The 20,186-nt window shown below is 43.8% G+C and overlaps 1 long non-coding RNA gene across 1 annotated transcript; it reads right to left on the minus strand.

The window, feature by feature from the left end:
- Positions 1 to 10,816: 10,816 nt before the first annotated feature.
- LOC118973980 (uncharacterized) lies at positions 10,817 to 12,335 on the minus strand. The gene is made up of 2 exons (XR_005063547.2): positions 12,054 to 12,335; positions 10,817 to 11,963 (listed from the first exon to the last, which is right to left on the minus strand). It is a non-coding gene; the product is annotated as an uncharacterized lncRNA (long non-coding RNA).
- Positions 12,336 to 20,186: the final 7,851 nt, after the last annotated feature.

Genomic DNA, 20,186 nt, shown 5'->3' on the forward strand with positions numbered 1-20,186 from the left:
AGTCAACAGAGAAACTTGACCATAAAGAAAGATAGTTCAGAAAGGTGGCTGGGTACAAAATTACAGAAAACAATAGCTTTCCTATATACGAGAGAATAAAGAAGATATAATAAAGTGAATCCTCAACTATTTCTGGAGGAAAAAAAAAAAGCAATGAGAGCTCCTCAGCCCTATCAGATATTGGAACACATTCTAAAGCCTCAATGAATACAACAGTGTGGTGCTCACACAGAAGCAGGCAGAGAGAATGATGGAGCAGAGTAGAAAGCCTCAGGAATCAAACCAAATTCATATGGAATTTGGTATATGACAAAAGGGCTATTTCACATGGGAAGGGGGTGGAGATGAACTATTTTATAAATGTCGTAGAGCAAGTGAGAAACCATCCAGGGTAAAATACATAAGGATCATACCTTACAGCTTACACCATTTGAAATACACCAAATTTCAAGTGGACTGTATATTTAAAAATAAATAGAGAAAGCACAAAGAATTTAGAGAAAATATGGGAAAATTCTTTTGTAGCCTTGGATTGGGGAAGGTCTTCCTTAAACATGACAGAAATCTCAGAAGCCATAACTAAAAACATTGATTTAAAAAGCCACACAAATGTTGGCAAAACTGGACAGCTATATGTAAGAGAATGAAACTGGATCATTGTCTAACCCCATACACAAAAGTAAGCTCAAAATGGATCAAAGGCCTGAATGTAAGTCATGAAATCATAAAACTCTTAGAAAAAAATATAGGCAAAAATCTCTTGGACATAAACATGAACATCTTCTTCATGAACATATCTCCCCGGGCAAGGGGAACAAAAGCAAAAATGAACAAGTGGGACTATATCAAGCTGAAAAGCTTCTGTACAGCAAAGGACACCATCAATAGAACAAAAAGACATCCTACAGTATGGGAGAATATATTTATAAATGACATATCTGATAAGGGGTTGACATCCAAATTACATAAAGAGCTCACGCACCCCAACAAACAAAAAGCAAATAAGCCAATTAAAAAAATGGGCAGAGAAGCTGAACAGACACTTCTCCAAAGAAGAAATTCAGATGGCCAACAGGCACATGAAAAGATGCTTCACATTGCTAATCATCAGAGAAATGCAAATTAAAACCACAATGAGATATCACCTCACACCAGTTAGGATGGCCAACATCCAAAAGACAAACAACAACAAATGCTGGTGAGGATGTGGAGAAACGGGAACCCTCCTACACTGCTGGTGGGAATGTAAACTAGTTCAACCATTGTGGAAAGCAGTATGGAGGTTCCTCAAAAAACTAAAAATAGAAATAGCATTTGACCCAGGAATTCCATTCCTAGGAATTTACCCTAAGAATGCAGCAGCTCAGTTTGAAAAAGACAGATGCACCTCTATGTTTATCACGACACTATTTACAATAGCCAAGAAATGGAAGCAACCTAAGTGTCCATCAGTAGACGAATGGATAAAGAAGATGTGGTACATATACACAATGGAATATTATTCAGCCATAAGAAGAAAACAAATCCTACCATTTGCAACAACATGGATGGAGCTAGAGGGTATTATGCTCAGTGAAATAAGCCAGGCGGAGAAAGACAAGTATCAAATGATTTCACTTATCTGTGGAGTATAAGAACAAAGAAAAAACTGAAGGAACAAAACAGCATCAGACTCACAGAACCCAAGAATGGACTAACAGTTACCAAAGGGAAAGGAACTGGGGAAGACGGGTGGGAAGGGAGGGATAAGGGTGAAAATGGGGCATGAAGATAAGCACACATAATGTAGCTGTGGGGTGGGGGGACATGGGAAAGGCAGTATACAGAGAGAAGGCAAGTAATGACTCTATCATATCTTACTACGCTGATGGACAGTGACTGTAATGGGATACATGGGGGGGACTTGATAATAGGGGGAGTCTAGTAACTATAATATTGTTCAAGTAATTGAGTAATTGTACATTAACGATATAAAAAAAAAGCCACACAAAAATAATTTTTCTGCATAGAAAATGCCACCGTAAGCAAGCCAAACAACAAACTGGAAAAAATATTTATAATGTGTATCTTGGACAAAAACCTAAATATATATATGTGTATATATATATATATATACACACACACACACACACACACATATATATATCAAACATATATAACTATATATTACATAACTATATGTTATAAATATATAACATAATATATAGGTGTACATATGTATCTTATACATTGCTAAGAACCCTAACAACCTAATATAAAAATGGCCAGCTCAGTTCCTGGGAAACCCATGTGTCTGAACATGAGAAAAAGTGCTAGCATGTGCTCCTGATGAGAACGGGTCATTGAAACTCTACTGAGATATTTCCGCCTTCATATTTTCCAATATCCAAAAGCTTGATAGCGTGTGTTTGAAAGTGCCTGAGGAAAGGGGTGCTCTCCTGTGCTTGGCACTCACAGCAAAGCTTTGCCTGGAAGGGGGCAGCTGCTCACATTGAGCCTCTGCACACAGACCCACACAAGTAAGGGACACTACTGCAACCGGGAACGTCTCGTTAACAGTTATTAAAATCTTCAGTTTATCAGAAGCAAGTTCTCTAAATCTTCCCCTTTTAAAGAGATTTAATCGAGAAACAGAAGAGTAGGAAATTCTTCTGTACTGCCCAGAAGGCAACTGGCTTCAGAGAGGATTTTTTTTTCCACTCAACTTGTCTGGACGTTTTATCTTCTATTTTCCAGGCAATCACCAGAGCTATTTAACGCACTTATGTCAAATCTAAGGGCAGTCGGTATTTTTGACCTGTGAAGGAGGCTACTTCTAGCCCCTTCATGCAAATGAGGAGAGGGTGCCCTTTCTGAGCTGATCACTGTGCAGTCCCGACCTTGCCTTTGTGTGAAGGAAGATGTGCCCCTTCCTTTCTGGCAGTCCAGTCGTAGCCCTGCGCCTGGACACAAGCATCAACCCGCAGGTTGTATGTCAGCCCCACTTCCCTCCTCCGCCTTGTACTTTGAGGCAGAGGACAAACCCCAGTACCACTGTCTCCAAAAGGCTGCCATCCTCCTTTACAACATCAAGACCTTTACAACAAGACCTCCTTTACAACAACAAGCCGTAACCTCTGCTTCCTTCCTCCCACCTACTGTGCTCCAGTATTTTATTTTGACTCTGTTCCCTTCCCACCCCAGAAATTAAATACTTATTGTTTTAAACAGGGTTTGTTCAAATATATCCCCATGATCATCAATGTTTTTGCTCAGCTTCCCATGTTACATCTCATCCCTTCTATTCCTCAAAACACATTTTTCAGAAGTTCCTTTCGTGAGAGTCTGTGGGTGGGAAGTGCTCCCTTTTTTCTCTGCTTGACAATGTCCTGGTTTCACTTCTCATTTTCTGAAGGTGGTTCTTCCAGGCAGAGCTCGGCAGGGTGATGGAGACTTTCCTCCAGCACCCTGGAGGCCTACCACTGTGTCCCTCCGGGACAGTCACCAGCGGTCAAGCTGGCCTTCGCAGGCAGAGATCTGCCTTCTTTCTTCCTCAGAGCTTTCCTGCTTCTGTGGTGTGGCATCCCTTCATCAAAGTGGGCCGAGTGGCGTTCTTCTTCACATCTTTTTTCTTTTTCACATATTTGGGGTTTGTGGAGTTTCCTGGATTTCTGGATTATTGTCATTTAATATTTCTGGACAATTCTCTGCTGTTCCCTCTTCAAGTATTGCGTAGTGGTTAAGAACACAAACCCTGGAGCCAGGCTGCTTGATGTCACTGTGTGACCTTAGACAAATGTTGTGACCCCTCTATGTTTCAGGTCCCTCACTGTAAAGTGGGGATGACATGATTACTTACTTAGTATGTTTGTCTGGAGGTACTTAACCCACAGTAAATACTACACACTTGTTAGCTCTTACGATGATTTTTATTCTTTCTTTCTGGAAGTTTCATTCAACATATGTTAGTGTTTCTTTTTCTATATTCTGTGTCTCTTAACTTCTCTTTCTTATTTTCCATCTCTTTGTCTCCTAGGCAGCTTCCTGGGTGATTACAGATGCAGCTTCTGGGGCTCTTCTCTACTGCATCTAAACTGTTCGATCCATTTGCTGAATTTTACATTCAAATTTTATACTATTCATTTCTAGACGTTCTACTTGAAATTTTGTTTTTAAAATTCCTTGATCAGTTTTTAGTCTCTTGATGCTGGCTCATGTTGTCAATTCTCTTTCATGTCTCTAGCCCTATCAGGCACAGCAGTATTATAATTCTCTGCCTGATAATTCCAGTGCCAAAGTCCATGTATGTCAATTTTACTATCTACTGTCTCTTTTGTCACTTTGATGTGGTGCATTGTTTCTTTGGATGTTGTGGTTTTTGATTGTGAGCTGCTCACCTTCCTTGAGACTGGATTTGTGAGAATTCTCTGAGACCTGAATTACAGTTGAGTTGCCCCAGAGAGACCTTGTATTTTCTTTTGCCAGTTGATAGGGGAACATCCCAGCATGACTTTCATCTATTGGGATGTCCCCAGAAATCTCCTCTGTAATTTGAAGTTTCAGGGAGATTCACAGGTTGTGTGAATTTGGACCACAGCGTGATACTGATTTGTGGCTATATATCTTGAGAGGATTTTTCTTCACCCAGACAGAGCTAAGCTTGGTTAAGCAATTTCCCAGTGGTTTTATGTCTCACTAATGGGAGTTACACTAAAGGCTTAGTCTTTTGAAGTCCCAATTTTTCATGGGGTGCCTTGCTGACTTCCTACCTTTGGGTGGTCCTAAGACTCTATCTTCCATCCCTGCTGGATCATGCAGACTTGTAGCCATAATAAGAAATACAAATCTCTCTCTGAGAGCAAAAGGGATCCATTTAAGGAATTTAAGAAAGAAAATAACTTGATCAGCTCTGTGCTTCAGAAAAGTCTCTTAGGCTGCAGAGAGGAGAATAAATGGGTATAGATGAAAATATAAATCTCTAGTCATATTTCCACACAGAAACAACTGCATGAATACTTTGATATATGCACACAAAATATTCAACTATTTATGCTGTTTTGTAATATGTAGTGTATTTCCAATTTGATAATTTTTAATCACGGAAACTGTTTGGTCTTAGTTCCTCATCTATAAAATGAGATGCTTTCCAGTTGTGATCAATCTAAAACTAAGAAATCCCTGCTGCCCATGGAGACTTCTCTTTCTCCTCTCCTTCCCTTGGATAGTTTGCACCAAGAAGATTGGAGACCTTGCGCAGGCTCTAGGGCCGAACATGGTCCCAGGATGACTCTCACCGATCAGGTCCTCAGTGATGCCCAGAGGTTCCCCCTTTTCATTATTGTGACATACTCATTAATCTAGGCTCCTCTCCAGGGCCCCAAATTTTGTGTTTTGAATTCTTTCCATTAGAGTTGGAAATACAGAGCAATGTCACTTAGAAAGTCCCTATAAAGAACAGTTTTGTTTGTAGAATGTGTGTGTGTGAGAGAGAGAGACAGAGAGTGTGTGTCTATGTGTGTGCACATTTAACTGATTTTACCACATGAGCTTGCAGCTGTATTTTGGGAGGGTGGGGCTCATCTCTGTATCTGGGCCTCTTCTCATTCTGCTCCATGCAGATAACACCAGCAGGTGAAAGTCAAGCAGATGAAATGAAACCAGAGGAAGGGGGTATCCTGATGGTGATTTTTGAACTCTGGATCCCACGATACCTGGAGCCAGGTTCTTTTGTGGGTTTCAGTTATTTGAACCAGTAATGTACCATTTTTGCTAAAACTGATTTAATTTTGGTCTGTCCTTTGCTCACATAGCCACAAACACGTCCATATTAAAGCATTTATCACATAGTACTTTAAGCATCTGAGGACAAATTTCTCTCCTATTGCACTGTGAGCTCTTTGAGAATAATGAACGTGACTTTGAGTCCCAGTACCTGGGACACTGCCTGAGCCAATGCTCAGCAAATGTTGTTAGTTGTTATTGTTTTAAGTGCAGTCATTTGTGTCTACAAGCATGAGTGAGTAAATGACTGAATAGATGGCTTGGAAAGATATGGATTGGGAAATCACTCTGGTCAGAAAACTCTTAAAGCTTAACTGTGAGAAACATCTCTCAGTAGAAGAGCAAACAAATGAAGACAAATAATATCTGAGAGGATAAAGTCCACTGTACGATTCACTCGACATTGAAAGAGCACAGCCCTTGTGGGAAATGGAGCTCGTCTATAGTTGGCTTAGATTAGTTTCTCAGTCCCTGTACAGTTTGGGAAGTGGTGTATTGAGGGAATGGGGAGCAGGCCACTGTGACATAGAGAATCATATGGGGGTCCAGGAAAGTGGAGGCAGAATGCACTTGGGTTGAGGTTGGGGGCAGCAAAGTCAATAGGTTACAGGATTCTTTCTATAAAAACCCCACTGAAGAGTGGGCTTCATCAATTTCTTGTCTGTTTTTGACCAGGGCTGGAAGACTCTGGCTGAGTAATCAGAATGACAGTTGACTTCTGGTGGCCCAGCCATGGGGTGCTGGAGGAAACAGATCAAGGATAACTGGCTGGGAGAAGCTGACAAGGCTTCAGAAAGGGAAAGAGAAGTCAGTCCGGGGAGACCTAAGGAGGGTGGTAACAGGAGACGCTCTCGTGAGAGTCCTGTGGCCTTCTTACCACTGCCCTTGCATGGGAAGCCACACGGCCTCTTAGACTCTTGATAATACTAAACGAGGAGCAGCCTCTACAGGGATCTCCCCAGCCAGATGGCCAGAAGTTCATTTCAGAGTCGGTCTGGAATAGAGGAGAGGGAAATTAAAGGCTTACCGAATTCTTTTCTTTCCATTCCTTTGCCTTCCAGGTCAAACTGCTCTTGCTCAGGCCGGGGCTAACTTCCTCAGACGGTCAGGGGATCATGGGGACAGGAGTTCCAGGGCTGTTGGGGCAGGGAAGCCTACAGCCGGGTCCTTCTCAATGGGGAGAGCAAGCTTATTTATCTACCTGGTCCTGGTCCTTCATTCCATGTTCTCCCATCTGTCAGCCACTCAGATATGCTCTCAGGGAAGAGAAGATATGGGCCTGGGGAGATCTTAGGAATGAAAATTTTGGGACAACCAATGTTGTAGATGTCCTAGTTAGAACTTCTGCTTTCTCTAAGGATCACATAAGTTCATTCAACAAATACTTATTGAATCTACTTTGTGACAGGCACTGTTGTAGGCACTGGGATAAAGAGTGAACATCACAGACAAAAACCCCAGTGCCAAAAAGAGGGGGTCCAAGATGGTGGTGTTGGAAGATCTTGAGCTCACCTCTTCCCACAGACACTCCAAATCCACAGCTACGTATGGATTATTCCCTCTGAAAAAAGATCAGAAAATCAGATGAATTGCTCTGCATAACAATGGATAAAAGGACCATATTGAGATGGGTAGGAAAGTCAGAGACGTGGTCTTGCAAAAAATCTGACCTCTGGTACAGAGACACATAATAGGGAGAGATCTCACCAGACAGGTGCTTCTCCCGGAAGAACAAGGAATTGGTGTTCCTCCATCGGCATACAAATTGGAAAGGGAGAAGTAAAACTGTCACTATTTACAGATGACATGTTACAATATATAGAAAACCCTATAAGGTTTTAAAAAAATTTTCTTTAATTGAAGTATGGTTGGTATGCAATCTTATATTAATTTCAGGCATACAACACAGTGTTTCAACATTACCCACATTATTTAATCCTCACCCCAACTAGTGTAATTACTATCTGTCAACATAGGAAGATGTTACAGAATCATTGGCTATATTCTCCATGCTGTACTACTGTCCCCGGGACCAACTTATATTATGACTGAAAATTTTTGTGCCCCTTTATTACCTTCGCCCTCTGCACTCACCCACCCCAAACCCTCCCCCATGGTAACCACCAGTCACTTCTCTGTGTCTATGAGTCTACTGCTATTTTGTTCATTTTGTTTTGTTTTTAGATGCCACAAATAAGTAAAATCATATGGTATTTGTCCTTCTCTACCTGACTTATTTAATTTAGCACAATACCCTCTAAATCCATCTATGTTGTTGCAAATGGCAAGATTTCTTTCTTTTTTTTATGGCTGAATAATATCCCATTGTGTATATGTACCATATCTTCTTTATCCATTCATCTATTGATGGACACTTTGGTTGCTTGCATCACTTGGCTATTGTAAATAATGTGGTGATAAATATAGGGGTACATATGTCTTTTCAAATCAGGGATTTTGAGAAAACCCTGTAAGTTTATGACTCCACCAAAAATCTAATAAATGAATTCAGTAAAGTCACAGGATAAAATTAATATACCCAAATCGGTTGAATTTGTATACATTAATTAAAAACGATCAGAAAGAGAAATCAAGAAAAAAATCCCATTTACAATTGCACCAAAAAGAATAAAATGCTTAGGAATAAATTTAACAAGTGGGTGAAAGATTGTGCACTGAAAACTGTAAGACACTGATAAAATTGGAGAAGACACAAATAAATGGAAAAGACATTCCATGCTCATAGATTGGAAGAATTAATATTGTTAAAATGTCTATACTACTAAAAGCAAACTACAGATTAAATGCAATTCCTATCAAAATTCCAATAGCATTTTTAACAGAAGTAGAACAAATAACCCTAAAATTTGAATGGAACCACAAAAGACCCTGAATAGCCAAAACAATCTTGAGAAGGAAGAACAAGGCTGGAGGTATCATTCTCCCTGAAGAAGTTTTGTCTTGGTCTCTGGAACATATTCCTCTGTCTCCTTGTTTTGCTTGACCCCTGTGTTTGCTTCTTATGTATTAGACCAAACAGCTACCTCTTTTAGTCTTAAAGGAGCCGCTTTGTGTAAGTGATGAACCCTCTCATTCAACTTTGCCTGAATTCTTGATAGTTTCTTGAACCTTTATGATTGTCTAAACCACCTGATTTATCCTTGATATGCCTGGACATTAAGGGTGTGCCAAGACCTGTCAGTGATCCAAGGGGAGGAATCGCATTGAGTTCTTAGTTTCAGGCTGATTGGCAGCCAGACCCTTATGCAGCAGCTTTTAAAGATGCAAATTTATACAGTCCCGTGGGGCCACAATCTAATCCCTGCTGGCCTCTAGATCAGGAGATCAGGAGGTGTCCGTCTGACAGTTACAAAAATCGGGACTTCAGATGAGGGGACAAGATTCCTTCTGGGGGGGTCTCATGAAGCTGTAGGGAGGCCAAGCAGATGGGCAGGATGGTGTCTTCCTGCTTGGATTTCCTGGGAGCGCCTCAGCCTCCAGGTGTTTGGAAAACCTGAAGTCTGTCACTCAGGATGAAGCTCCAGGTTAAGTGAATAGGCCTTTTTCACAGGAAGACTGGGGTTGTGTTTCAGTCTGCTGTCTGTGCAGTGCCGGGGATTGGGGTGGGCTGAGGGCATGGGAGAGTGGCTGCTAAGAACTGTCTTTTTGATTGTTCCCACTGAGCTCAGGAATGCCCACCCCCTTGGCCACCAGGCCCAGGCAATCCAGGAGTGTCCCCTTTGTGGACTGTGCACACCTGCTGGCTTTAGTTAAGCCGCTGGACAGTATGGGGGCAGGCACACTCAGGGGGTTCAGGCAGAGGGAGTGTGCCTTGTCTGTGCAAGGACATGCTGGCTTCAGGCTGAACTCCACCTCCATTCAGGCTCTCCAGCCCTGGGAGATGGAGACTGTCACAACCCTCTGTGAACTTGCCACCGACTTCAGCTGGGATGTGGGAGAATGCTGTGTGGTTAGCATTCCTCCCCAGCCAAGGAGTGGGAGAATGCCCTACCATTAGCATTGGCCCCGAGCCAGGAGTGGGAGAACGCTGCACCTACCTGCACTCTGGCTTCAGCAAGACAGTGCCACGTCCCCACCCCCACCTGTCTTAGCAGGGCAGTGGAGAGCGCTGCTTCCAAGCTCAGCCACCTGTGTTAGCAAAGTGCAAAAATGGCATCTCCCAGGGCCTCTGTCCCCAGGGGGCATCTTAACTGTCCTCTGCTCCTCCAGACATGCCCCCAGGTCAGCACATGAATCTCCTCCACATATAGTCTGGGTGCTTTTCAAACTGCTGTTTTTTCACTGTGTCTCGGACAAGGGAGACCACAAGTGAGCCCTTTAAAAGGGAAATCTCAGCTTCCTATAGCACCTTGAGTCCCTTAGACATCAGCCCCATTGGTTTGGAAGGCAGACATTTTGGGGGCTTGTCTCTTGGAGCAGATCCCAGGGGTTGGTGTTCCTGATGTGGCGGTTCCTCCTGAGGATGTGTGGACTGGTGAGATCCCTCACTGTACGTCACTGCACTGGGGGTGGGGGTTTTTGGTGAGGCCATGTCTCTGCCTCCTGCCCATCTCAGTGTGGTCCTTTTATCCTTTTTTTGTGCAGAAGCAAGTTCATCTAGTTTTCAGATCTTTTTCAGAGGGAAATAATCCATATGTAGCTGTAGATTTGTGGTGTCCATGGGAGGAGGTGAGCTCAAGATCTCCTATGTTGTTATCTTTCTGAGGTCCCCAAACATGATTTTAAAAGACAACCATGTATAATATAAAAAAATGTAATTAGGAATAAATTTAAAAGAAAATATATACAACCCTACATGTAGAAACTTACAAAAATTATTTTGAATGAGATTAAAGAAACCTACATAAATGAAGAGATAGCATATATTCAGGAGTAGGAAAGTTTAACATTGTAATAATATGAATTCTCTGCGAGTTCTCCATTGCATATTCAATGCAACTCTGATACAAGTCTCAATAGGATTATGTGAAAGTCTGATAAACTGACTTTTAAATTTAAAAAGAAACATCAAGAATAGACAATATGCTTCTGAAAATGAAGCACAAGGAAAAAGGATCTTCACTTTATTATGAAGCTGTAGTATATGGTACAGACATAGGGCTAGACAAATTGACCAGTGGATTAGAAAAGAGAGTCCAGGAACAGCCTTATTCAAATACCAAACTTTGACATATGATAGAGCTACATTGGGAGATTAATGGGTAAAGGTAGAACTGTTTAGTAAATAAAGCCAGAAAAAAATTGTTATTGTGGCAATGGTGGTTAGCTGTCCATCAAAAATAAATAACAAAATGTCTTACTCAAGTCACACTTTCACAAAATGATATCGAGGATTCTGATCCTTAACTTCTATACAATACTTACTGTATACCTTCAATAATCTGTTTAACTCACTCTCCTGGGTCTCCATTTCCTCATTCATAAATTAGGAATAACATTTACCTGTAATTCTTACGGATCCTGAAGCAAGAAGATGGGAAGAGCAATTTTAGCATTTTGGCATTAGATGAAGGGATAGAATGTGACATTCATTGTGGTGCCATTAGGTGGCAGTCAATGATTACCGTGGAGAGCCTGTAACCCTTGACAGGCCAGCAGGGAGCCCCGTCAATGAAGTTTGGGAAGAGGTCCAACTTAAAAGTGGGATAGTGAAAGGGACCGTGTTATTTCTGGATGGTTTTTCATCTGTCGGATAGAAGCAGGGACAGCTATTCCTGCCACAGTAGAGCAGTGTCTATGAAATCAGCCTCTGGAACTGTCGTTCCTGGTCTCAAACCCTGGTTCTAACAGGATTGCTAAATTAACCCTACTGGCGGTTGAGTTGCTTCACCTCACTGACACTCAGTTTCCTCATTTGTGAAATGGTGATGTCTGCCAACAGAGTTGTCATGAAGTTCACAGAGATACAGTGCCTGTCAAGAACAGGTTCAGCAATGCCATCATCTGCCAGACTTCTGCAAAGCCCCTGAAGCTTGGCCCTGAAGTCCAAGCCCCCAAGGCCGGCAGGGCCCGGAGCTGCTCGGCCCATGTCAGCCACTGTGAGTCTTTGGGGCAGAGCAGTGGACTGGACCCGGCTCTTCCAGCTGCTGCTGTGTGTCTGAGCGTGAGCCTGCTGGTTCTGCTGTTGCCGAGTCTATCAGAGTAGTTACCTCCTGTAAACGGGTGCTGTCAGCGGCAGAGCCCTGTGAAGACAGAAAGGATCACTGTAGCTGGTAAAACTCTCTCAGCTCTCACGGGGCATTTGTTGTGGGGATCAAAAGAGCGAGACTCACTGCCCTTAGGTCCCAGCCGAGAGCAGCTCCTCTCCACGTCTGTCTGGCTTCTGGGAGCCCCGGTGACCTCCATTTCACCTCCTTATCCTGAGGTTCCTTAAGGCCTGCCTGCCCCCAGGAAGGCCTGCCAGTCTGGTTCGCCAGCTCCCTCTGCCAGTGTTTGGCCAGGGTGGGGTGGGGAGAGGTAGTTGGGCTTGGCTGATAGGGGTGGGTGTTCGTGTGAACACTGTGCTGGTGGGTTGGGCAGCTGAGGAGGAGGGCAGAGGTCCGGCCCAGACCTGGGTTTACCTTAGGCCTGCAGCTCCCTAAGGGCTGGATTGGTCCCAGACTCATGGCAGTTGCTGGTTGGAGGAGACCGGTGGGGCCTGGGAGCTGACAACTCTTTGTACTGAACCAACTCCTTGTGTGGGGCTGGACTTCAGAAAACCAGTGCTAGGGAGTCTGGCGCATGCCCAGTTTACAGATAGCTGTACAGTTTGGAGTTAGGCTTTGGGAGAAGGGAGGGAAAGGGCTTCCTGGAGCAGAACATGTTCTGGCAGGTAAGGATCCATACAGGCATGCTGAAGCAAGGAGAGCAAAAGCATTCTCAGTCGTGAGATCTTAGGCGGGTCCCTGGTTTCCTCATCTGAGGAGACAGCAGAAGTGTTTTCTCCCTGAGGCGCTCGGAGAATCTGCCGAGATCCAGCACACATCAGTATAGAGTGCGTGGCTGTGTCAGATCTATGGGGCAGAACACAGGGGCCACGGATTCAGCTGAGGAAAGTGCTCCTGTGAGCGGAGATATATTCTAAAAGTGGAACTCAGTTAGGCCTAAAGGGTAAAGGGGATTCCAGGAGGCAGAAAAGAGGAAAGAGCACAGAGGTGAGGCCTACATGCACAAAGGCCTAGAGACAGGGACAGTTTAGCATTTGAAAGGCTCCTGAAAAGATAAGTTGACACTGTCCAAATCCTTATATTCCCTGATGTAGAACCAGGGGGCTGGACTCTGGGTGAGGTGGGCAGGTTGGAAACTTCCCAAGAGCCAGGACCATGTTATTCATTCATTGGTTCACTCATCCATTTGTTCAACAAATAATTATTGAGCACCCATTGCTTGGCAAGCCCTGTTTTAGGTGCTGGAATTTGCTCAGGGAGCCAGGCCTGAAATCCATCTGCTGGCTCAGTGCTCTTTCCAACAGACCCCCTACTCCCTGCTCACCTCACCCAGAGGCCCAGCCCCCTGCTTGTAGGTCAGGGAAGCAGTGCTCAGGGACCTCCTTCCTGTTAGAGGCCCGGCAGGTAATCACCTGCGGCCTTTGTGGGCAGCTATATGGGGCTGGGAGGCACCTCTTTGGCCCCTCTCTCTTCCTCCTGGACATTATCAATCAGGTAGTAGTGATACTCCCTTCCCTTTCCCATCTCTGCAGCCTCACACAGTGGCAACAGGAGGGCTGAAGTCAACTCCCATCCTCAGCAATTCAGGCTCCAACTTGGAGCAGACTTGGAGCTAGAAGTCTGGTCTCCCTCCCTTAGCACCCAGGCCTAGGTAGAGTAATAATAATACAAATAATAACAGTCATAGTAATAATAACAATGTCTATCTTTTTGACAGTACTTACTCTATGCCAGGCAGTGTTATAAGCACTTTACATTTACTAGCTCATGTAATTTTCACTACAACCATATCATGTGGCTACTATTATCATACCCCTTTCCCCCATGATGTAATGAGACACAGAGAGGTTAAGCAACTTGCCTAAGATCACACAGCTAATAAGTAGCTGTCAGAAAACAGGTGATATTCTGTGCAGCTCTTGTTCATCTGGTTGCTGGTTGCCACAGCAATGCCCAAATTAAACAGGTGAGCCTAGGATATGTGAAGTGGGGCATAAAAGATGTCTACTACACCCAGGAACCTTCCCAGGGCACCTAGATGCCTTGTGAGCCAGGCCTCTGCTGACTCATCCTCCTACTGGGCCCACCAGGCTGTGCTGCCTGGCATTGGAGGTACATACATAATGTTCTAGAGAATGCAAAAGGCAGCAGGGATCATGATGGAGGCCTTGGGGAGCTCAGGGCTTCCAGGCATGTGCTGAAGATGTGTCTGAGCCCACATAGCACCGTCCCTCGCTGCATAAACCACAGAGCTCATACACACCCGGGAGCGAATCATCAGGTTCCCAAATACGATTTTCTCTAATACATTGCATTCTAACCCCCTACTAAATTGTTTATGACCATTCAAAATGCCATCTTCCATTCTGCCTCTGTTCTAAGGATCAGAGCAGGGGGAGCCAGAGACACACCAGGCTAAGGGGCAGTTGATGGCAACTCATCCACTGGGGAGGATTTCTCAAGGGCCCACGGCTTCCTCAGTTCAGCCAGAGCTCCTGGTGATAGAGAGACAGAACCAAGTACAAAGTCATTGAAAAGATCTAGGCAAGGATGAGACACCATCCTTTTACACTGAAAAGATGGCTTTTCTGCTGAAAGGAGAATGCCTTGCAGGAGGCAAGGCACTCCACTAGGAAGTTGTTGTAGGAGAGGATGATAACTTGGGCTGGGGATGGCTGTAATGGGGACTGGACAGTCTGTGTCAGAGCTGGCTGAATTTGCTGAAGGGCTGGTGTGGGAGATGGGTATTGGGTAAGAATCAAAGGCCCTGAAAGTGTAAAACAAACATCATTTTCCCACTTGGATGAGGTAGGTGTTCCCAGAGATGCCTACTTCTCTAATGCCTAAAATACTTTGCTGTGTGCCACTTGCCACACTGGTTTCTTTGTGCTCAGACACCCCAGGCTCATTCCTGCCTTGGGACCTTTGTACTGCCTGGGATGCTGGCCCCTGACCTCCACATGGCTGTCATTCGGAGCTTCGCTCAGCCATCCCCTCCCCTAGCCAGCTTTCCTTGAACACACACTTGGACTCCTACCCAGACCCCCTCCACCCAGGCACTCTCTATCCCATTACCCTAGTTCATTTACTTGTTTTATCTATTTAAAAATGCTTCTCCATGGGACTTCAAGACACTACTTTGAGATGGAGGAGGAGAGATGCACAGAGACCCTGTCTCCCTCCCCTGCTTCTTCCCCCTCTGCTATCTCAGGCTGACTTTGCTTGAGAGAACGTGTACTATGTTTCTATTGACTGTAGCCAGAGATAGATTATCTTCAGACATATAGGATGTAAATTAACATTTCCTTGATCATAAGTCTGCATTTGGCAATGTCCCAGAAGTGTCCTAACCACCTAGATAAGACTAAAAAAGATGTTAACCCAGTTTGATGAAGGCTGGTAAGGGTTTAACATAATAAAGGAACAGACAGCACTGGTTGATTATTGATCATTGCTCTAATAGTAAGTGGCTGTGGAGAATCAGAACAAGCCCTGGGTCATGCAGAGACATGGGTATGAACCCAATTTTGAGTCCTGGTTCTGTCACTGTCTAGCTGAATGACATTAACTCTGTGCCAGTCTCCTGTGTGAGAGGATGACAGTGCTTTATGGACATGAAAGGTGCTTTGGAAACAGGCATACAGGTGGTGCTGGGAGAATGGGGCATGAGTAAAACCGCTGCTAGCATAGCCATGTATGAGATCCCCTCACACTTGGACTGAGGGTGCCACCATGAGAAAGGGAGCGGTACAGAGTTCAGAGGGAACCCAAGAAGTGTCTGCAGGTGCCATGTAAAGAAGGAGGAGGAACTGGGAACTGGGGAAGGAAGCCAGCAATCCCAGAGCTAGGAGAAATAGCACAAGAGGCCTGGGCTATGTAGAGGGATGATTCTGGAAAAGTATTTGGGACAAGATTCCCTGCTGCTGATGCAGGGCAGGATAGGCAGGTTACATTTAATAGCCAGAGATGAGGTGGACAAATTCCACAACTTTTTTTCAAATAGAAAGTGTGTTGGCTTTCATACAGGAAGCTAGGTATACTTATTCATCATTGGTAGGCACTTTAATTATTTTTTCAAATCTGGTCATTTTTGTACAGTAGTCCCCTCTTATCTGTGGAGGATATGTTTGTTCCAAGGCCCCCAAGTGGGTGCCTGAAACCACAAATAATATCAAATCCTGTATGTATTATGTTTTTCCTATACATGCATGCCAATGATAAAATTTAATTTATGAATTAGGCACAGTAAGAGATTAACAACAATAACTAATATAAAATAGACTATAGCAGTAAACTGTAATAAGGGTTATATGAATGTGGTATCTCTCAAAATATCTTACTATATTGTATTTACCATCCTTCTTGTGATGACATGAGATGGTAAAATACCTTATGATGAGATGAAGTGAGGGGAGTGACGTAAGCACTGGGACGTAGTGTTAGTCTACTATTGGCCTTCCGACGATTTGAACAAAGGAAGGTGCTCTACTTCCAAACCACTGTTAACCGTACTGTGAAACTGCAGAAAACGAAAGTGCAGATAAGGGGCAGCCGTTGTAGGCTCTTGTTCTTTACTCACTTTTAATTTTCTCTTTTATTTCTTTAAACATATTAAACACAGTTGTTTTACAGTTTATATCCCAATCTCTGAAGTCTTTGTGGGCCTGATTTTATGGTTTGTTTTTTCTGCTGCCTTTCATTCATGGGTCTGTTTCCTGTATGCACTGAGATTTTTATTGTGAACCCCTGTGTTTTTGAACCCTATGATAATTCTGTATGGCCTGGCTTGAGGTGCATTCCTGCAGGGAGGATTTGTGATCACTTTTGCTAGGCATTGGGATCAGCTGGTAACGTACCAGGGTCTACATTAGATTCATTAGGTCATTTGCAGGGGGTAGGGGCGGGGGATTTAAGACCTTGCTATGGGTGTCTTTTCAGACCCCCTCATCATGCAAATGTCAGTCAGTACCTCTAAAATCTCAAGGAACTTTTTTCCCCCAATTACTTCAAATCAAGGCCAATGGAGGCACTTTTTCTTGTTATTCATTCATTCATTCATTCATTCATTCATTTTTTTTTTTTTATTGATCACCCTTTTCTCAGAGTCCAGCCCTTCTGAGTCCTGGTTTTCTGGGAGGAATCTCCAGTCTGACTCCCCACCCTAAATGAATTAGTGCAGCGTGTCACCTGTCCCATTCCTACCAGTTTTATGCGTAACAGTTCTAGGCCATGGGACTGTGCAGAATCCAGAATATGTGACCATTTCTCTTTACATGTATCCACTTAGACTGGTCTGGCTTTACTCCTGGCCTTAGGTTCCCCATCCTTAAAATCTCTGCCATTGATTGAAAATCATGTTTTTAGAAAAATATCTAACATTTTGATATGTTTTGTAGGCATAGAGTTTCAGGGGAGCCTCAGCATCACCTGGGAACTTGTTAGAAATGCAGAATTTGGGGCTCCACTCAGATCCACAGAATCAAAATCAACATTTTTATAAGACCCCAAGAAGCATACAGGTTGAGAAACATGGCTTTCCTTTAACCACATTATCTGAAACAGAAGTAGAATAGGTGCTTTGCTTTGTCCTGTTTTGTTTTACTCTTTTTTTTTTATTAAGGTGTAATTGATATACAGCATTGTATTAGTTTCAGGTGTACAGCATAATAATTGGGTATTTGTCTATACTGCAAAACGGTCACCACCATAAGTCTAGTTGACATCTGTCACTATATACAGTTACAAAAATTTATTTCTTGTGATGAGGACTTTTAAGACCTACTGTCTTAGCAACTTTTAAATATCCAATACAATATTATTGACTATAGTCACCATGCTACACATTACTAGGATTATTATTTGCATTAATATTCCAGCACAGCCACAAAATGAAACTGTTCCTTTCCCCCTATCTGCTTCCCCCAGGGTGCAGTGGCTGAAATGGAGAGACAGATGAGTAGTGACATCTCTGTCAGCTGCAGCCATTCTCAACCCCACAGAGACCTTGAACGGGCAGCCTCAACCCTGGGCACTCCTAAGCGAGGTATGACCCCAGAGAGTGGGCTCAGAGGCTCCAGTGCTGTCCTTGCCCAGTGCATGCAGGCCCAGGGAGCCCACCTGCCTGCTGAGTGGCCTTCTCCCACCCACTCCCTTCCCTTCTGCTGTCCCTGTCTACAGGACTTCTTTCTGCCTTCTGAACAGAGGGTATAGCTGGCTCTGAACTGCAGCCTGACCCAAGGGCTAGAACTCGCCACCATGGTTCTCTCTGCAGGCTGGGAGCCTCTCTCTGGAAACCCTCAGCTACCAGCCAGTCATAACTTAATATAATTGGAGGAACTCCCTAAGAGTTAGAAATGTGACTAGACTCTTCTTCGGCCAGGAGCGCACCTGTTTGCTTAGTATGCTTTTTCATCCTTATGTAGAAGGTTCCCATGGGTGTCCACAGCACAGCAAAGCTAAAGGACTTTATCCCTCTATATTTAAGGGTCTATTACCCTGGGAACATAAGTGGACAAAGGAAGCAGTCCACAGTCCAGTGTTAGGAGCTATAAAATTAAGTAAGATCACTTTAAATTCCATGTAATGATATACCCATTGTCTTGCTTCAGCTTGGCCTTGCATGAACTGCACTGTGTACTCAGTATCCCTGACTCTTTCAGTATGGTGGCCACTTACTGTGTGGTCATATTGAGTCAGGCACTGGGCTCAGGGCTTGATGTGCATCGTCTCAGTTAATCCCTGCATCGGCCCGGTGTGGAGATGAGATGAAGAGGCTCACTCAGCCTGCTGTCTGAGGTCATGGGGTTGGTCAGTGTCACAGTTTGGATGAGAACTCAGGTTTTTTGTTTTCTTTTTTAAGGTATCACTGATATACAATCTTACGAAGGTTTCACATGAGCAACATTGTGGTTACTACATTCACCCATATTATCAAGTCTCTCCCCCCACACAAACCCCATTGCAGTTACTGTCCATTAGCGTAAGAACTCAGGTCTTTGACTGACACCAAAGCTGTTTCTCTTTCTGCTATCCTGTGCACAGCACCCAGCAAAGTGCCTGGCACAAAGTAAGCCCTCTATAAATGTTTTAAAACTGAATCTTGCCATATAAAAACTATAAAAAGTCATTTTATTAAATGACTAATATATGCAGACACTTTCTGTATGTTAGTTCAAATCCTTACAACAATCCAGAAAGGTACTGATGATCATTATCTGTTTTAAAGATAAGCACACTAAGGTTCAGAAGGGTTAAGTAAATTTCCCAAAGTCACACAGCTAATGAGTTGTTGAGCTGGGATTTGAATTCAAACCTTTTCTTCTGATGTCAAAAGCCATGCACTTTTGTCAGTACGACTCCATCCCTGTAACATGGGGGATTTAGTCTTGGAAAGGGGTATCTCAGGGCTGACTGTTATCAGTGGTGGTGGAGAGGTGCATACCTGTCTCTGTGGGTCCACAGGCAAAAACCTTGAACAGTGAGTGAGAATTACATGGAAGCAGATGGTGGCTGGAGATATGGAGAAACTTTTAGCAAGTGTCTGACAAAGTGAGGGAGTAAGCACCCCATCAGGGGGTGTTTGATGGCTGACTCCTCAGAAGGCTCAAAGGCTGGGAGATGTCAACTTCTGAATTCCTTTCGGCTTTGATAGCCTGAGGTACTGTCATTCTCTTGGTCAGCCCTGGAGATCTCTGGAGAGGATGACTCAGAGCCATCCATTCTGAGCAGGGTAGTTCAGGAGAGTTTAGCTCTGGTTATTCTAGTTTCTAGGAGATAATTGGAAAAGTCTTGACTGATGGGGAAACCATCAGGGAGTGATTAACGACTCTCACATCAGCTTCCTTCCTCCCTTGCCAGCCTCACCCAGGGACCTCTCACAGGGGCCTGGTTTCTGCTTCACACACAGAAGGAGAGAATGTGACATAGCAAGTTCTGATCTTGGGACTCAACTGGAAAAAAATTGAAACCTCAAATAAATGGAATCCATTAAGACTTACAATTGAATTTCAAAGGGCTGGTCACGTAAATGCACTCTTCCAGCCCAGTAATCTGAACTCAGCTATGAATCTCCTTCAAAGGCAAGTAATGTGTATTGTCCCCTGCCTGCCAAGGGTGCTGAGTCAGCTTTCCTGAAGTCCACAGGCCTGGGACTTCCAGGGCTTCCTTTATCACACTAAAAATCTTCAAAACTATGAACGGTGACAGTAACATTTTACATTTGTGCAGAAGATTGCAAATGACAAAGTCTTCATCCCCATT

Source organism: Manis javanica, chromosome 11, assembly GCF_040802235.1.
Source record: "Manis javanica isolate MJ-LG chromosome 11, MJ_LKY, whole genome shotgun sequence".
NCBI classification, from domain to species: Eukaryota; Metazoa; Chordata; class Mammalia; order Pholidota; family Manidae; genus Manis; species Manis javanica.